Source organism: Lolium perenne, chromosome 4 (assembly GCF_019359855.2).
Source record: "Lolium perenne isolate Kyuss_39 chromosome 4, Kyuss_2.0, whole genome shotgun sequence".
Lineage (NCBI taxonomy): Eukaryota > Viridiplantae > Streptophyta > Magnoliopsida > Poales > Poaceae > Lolium > Lolium perenne.
Genome location: NC_067247.2, coordinates 199,849,011 through 199,853,730, shown reverse-complemented (window position 1 = coordinate 199,853,730; position 4,720 = coordinate 199,849,011).

Sequence of the window (4,720 nt, the reverse complement as noted above, 5' to 3'; positions counted from 1 at the left end):
TCATGTATGCTCAACAGGTGCCGTACCTAGTTTGGATATTGTGTTGTTACCCTTTTGTGGTTTGGTGTTTGTCCAATAGAGAAAGCTACTCTTTTCCCGTGTAAGTGTTATTATGTGAACAAAAGTTGTGTGTACATATATATCGGTCAGAGAACCAAGATTGCATATTCTTGCCGGGTTATAACACATAAGTCATAATAACAATTAAAGAGAAAAGGAACATTTGCCTTTGCAATGTGATTGTGCCAAGTAGATTAGACAACCAACCACAAACATTACAGGTCAACAGCCAAACGCATGCGAAAGTCCTAAGGTAAGCTCCATAATACATGTTGAAACCAAAAGCCTAGAAACCATAAGAAAGGTAGCTCCACATCACAGTTCCACGACAGCAGCATACTGATCATAAAACATATATCAAGTCAGGACAGCTGCACCACTGGGTAAGCATCCATGGGGTCTGGCTCAAGTGCGAAGACTGTGTGAATGCTGCAAAATGTGGCTCTTGCCTCACCCCACCCATACATCTTATCATGGAACCTTACCAAATCAGCATGAATCATCTTGACATAAACATAGCTCCTCTCTCCATGCTGATGGGATTGAACAATGCGCCAGTTGCAGTGCTTCAGCTTGTCAAACAGTATGCAGGAGATGACGAAGCATGCTGGCTGGTCTTTTGTAGTGACAATGGCTTGGAGTAGCTGGTCCCGTGAACCACCCAAGCTGGATCTTTAGAGCTTGAAGGACAGTCCGTGCTATATAAGCTACCGTTGCTGACTTCAGCTCAGGTTCAGGTGAATGGTGACATCTTGTCCTAGAGATGCAGATCCTTCTTGATCAGATTCAGCGGAATCATCACCACTACTTACAAAAGGCCAGTTCTACAGAAGGCACATCAGGTACATGCTCCAGTTCATAGGAGTCGGGTGGGACAGCGCCGTTTGCTGAAATCTCTACAATACCAGCTCCAGGTAGACCACTAGTCTCTACAGAGGGTAAACCACCAATATCCACTTCAGAGGATTCTCGTGGCACGACACCTTTCGCTAGAGGCTCTACCCTACCAGCTCCAGGTCCACCACCACCAAGATCTTGTGGGCATAGTCATGACGGGTTCTACCAATACAAAACCTCCTTCGGGTGCAGGATCATCAGTAGCAACTCCAGCATCAGCACCAGTTAAATCGGTCTTGACAATAGGTAAACCGTTTTGCTCCAGTTCAGAGAATTCCCGTGGCACGACACCGTTCACTAGAGGCTCTACACTAGCAGCTCCAGCTGCACCACCATTTCTACAAGAGGGGTAAACCCAATCCACAACCTTCTTCATGTGGCACGATGATGCTGTATAGGCTCATCGCACTGTGTCCACTGCATCAGTCTCCATAGACAAGAAACAAGGTGGCGTCGGAGGTTTAAAAGATCGGCATGCCATTTCACCTTTGTCATCGAGACAATATAGAGTTTTCTTCAACTCTATGTTTACTGCAATAATAAGCACATGAACAGAAATTAGACCAGAGCATCTAGCCATCTAACAGGGCAGCGGCAAAACAAGCGTCGGTCCATATGTTTACCTTGTCATCTGGGATATCGAACACACAGATTTAGAAGTCATTTCACATAGCATCCGCTTTTTCGTTCCTTCCCCTACGTCCATCTGGAATAAGTAATACTATTGATCACATAAAACTAATTAATCAAATATATGCATATGTTGAGAAGTTTGCACGGCAAATTGTGGATTCTGCTTTTATCACCTACGAATCGTCGTTCTATATATTTACCTTGTTATCTGGGATATCAGAAGTCACAGAATGAGAAGTCATCTCACTAAGTATCGGTTTTTTCGCTCTTTCCCCTCCATCCATCTGCAATAAGAAGTACTATTGATCACATAAAGCCAATTCATTGAATATATGCATATGTTGAGAAGTTTGCACAACAAATTGTGGATTCTACTTCCAATCACCAAGTAATCTCGTGAGAAATGCATGATCAAGATATGTTTCTCCCTCTTGATCGACATCTGCATCTCCATTAAGACTAATCATCGTGCGATGGTGCTAGCGCATACACTTCCAATCACCAGACAAGCAAAAAATTGTTGATTCTAGTAATGCTTAATCAGCAGTGGCCATGGAACGACCACAGATCGACCAAGCAAAAAAATAAATCATCAGCCTACTGACCACCAGGCAAAACAAACTAGGCCCATACATGGCCTCACAAATCATCATCAAACGTCGATCAAACTAGCAAGTTTGAACATGGATTACTAATTTATTTTCTGATAAAGTGAGTATATTAATATCGAAAGATATTGATTACACTGAGCCTCTGCAACAACGCAATACCTTACTGGTAGTACGGATGCACATGGATTCCTAATACTCCCTCTGTTCGGTTTTAATTAGTCGACGCGAGGGAGAGAAGAAAATGAACTGTCGATGCTTTCAACTAGAGTCAATTAAATACGAACGGAAGAAGTACGTAGTAGTATTGACAAATATCCGGATCTAGTCTAAAAACAAATTGGCATGTAAATCCTAGTAGTCTACTAAACTAGGATCAATACCCTAGATTAGGGTTGCAAGCGGCGTCCGCGAATCGTCCCGCAAAGCAGAAAATTAGAGCAAATAGTGGTTGAGATTAGAGCAGATTTAAAGCACTCGCACTGAAACTAGCTAGCCCGCTACCCACCCCGCTTGACACCCTGCCCTAGATGTGAATCTACACCAAATATTCAAACAAGGATGAGCAACCGCCAATAAAATTTTATCCGCACATCATCATCTCTACCATACACAAGGGTATGGTGATTTCACATACAGCCATTGTTGCCGCGGGACGAGGATGAGTGATGCACCGCGGAGAAGGTGCCTCACACCTCTGTCGCCGCTGCCGTCGAAGAGGAAGTCGAAGCCGCGCGATTGTGGTCCGTCGCCGATATGGAGGTGGAGCTACTAGGGAAGAGATGGAGGTGGAGGTGGAGAGGGAGTGATGGTTTGTACTAGTGGCGGCCGGTGAGGTAGTTATAAATACAGCCTCTCTCTTTTTTGGCAAGGAATGCAGCTTCTCTTGGAAGGCAACGAGGCAACGCACTCCAGATTTCGTATATTACTATAATAATATGGGCGGAGAAATTTGGACGCATCTGTGTTGTCTTGTCAAATGAATCACCAGGATTTTCTTTTAGTACTCCAGATTTGGGCAACCCAAGGAAGTAGAGATAGTAATGTACGCCATCTAGCTGCACGCTATCAAATCAAATAAATGGTCATGCCATTTACTTTTAAGATGGTGCAGCAGTTATTCTGACCAAAGAAACATGCACGTCTGCTGATTATTTCTGATGGGTATACATTTACCGTCCACTAGCAAAGATTGTTTGGCACATTGTTCTTATGGCTTTCAACATCACACCCCTTAATAATATTATTAATCAATGTTTGGGCAATCAATTGAGTGTGTTAATAAAAAATTAAAACCCACAAATCCAACTGTACTATTTTTAGGGCCATATGAAGGACAAGGAATGATTTTAAATGCCATATGGAGTACCTCCAACCATGTGAAATATGGTTCTGTCATGCAGGTGATACCCATGGCTTCGCATTGGATCTGTATATTGTCCTACATACAGTCAACTATGAAGTACCACGATTTGGTTTTTGGGTGCAACCGGCTAGAGAATGATGCACGGGTTTGTACAGCCAGTACAATTCACATTAAGATTTTCTGATAGGATGTTGATGTGTATATGTAAGAATCATACACTAGAATGTCTTCTATGTTTAGATGGTTGATCTACGTTTATACTTTCTGTGAACCATGAGGTTAAGACCTTTGTACTGTAATAAAGATTGCTAAATAACAGTATATATGTATGCCTCTAGGGACACTGAAACAGCCAAACAACCATGCATGTGCATAGACCGTATTTGATCAAATTAAAAGAAGCACCTCGGTTTATGCAAATAGCATCAGTTAATCACCTAAGTCCATTAGCTATAAATAGTTAAATAGGAGTCAAGACCAACTGAGCTAGCTAGTAGTATGATCCTACTATTACATAAATATCCCTAACTCTGATTGTCTTTGTTCCAGTCCAGCGCGTTGGTGTAGCTTGGGATGAACCAAAACCCCGTATGCCAGTTGGCCCCTGGACCGCTGCTTGAGAAAGAGATGCTTTGGTGGTCTTCGCCATTTAGACTGAAGCGGAAAATTTCTTGATGTGATGTGTCAAACTGAGAGCCAATGGTCTGAGGCGTGGTGTAGATGCGCTTTCTTCTTGTCAAATATCCTGGGGGAAATGTTGCACCACCCACTGGCATGAAAATCGGATAGTTCAACCCAAGGAACATAGAATAGTCTCCAAGATTAGTAACCCTTTCCCACGGGTTGGCTGGAAGTAACCGACTAGTGTCATTCGAGAATACAATGCAGGTATACCCCGAATAGCTGTGAACAGCGCGACCGCAATGGACAGAAGGGGTACTATCATAATAATACATTGGAGCACCGTCAGCGTCAAAATCCATTACGCCACGTGCATAGACCAGGAGAAGTCTAGAACGATCTTGAGATCTTGCCAGCCACCACGTACGACTATTAGAGTCAAAATCATCATAGCCATCAAATCCAGCCGTCCGCGGAATGAATGGAGCAGGGAGCACTATAGGACCTTGAAAAAGAAAGAGCACGTCACATGAAA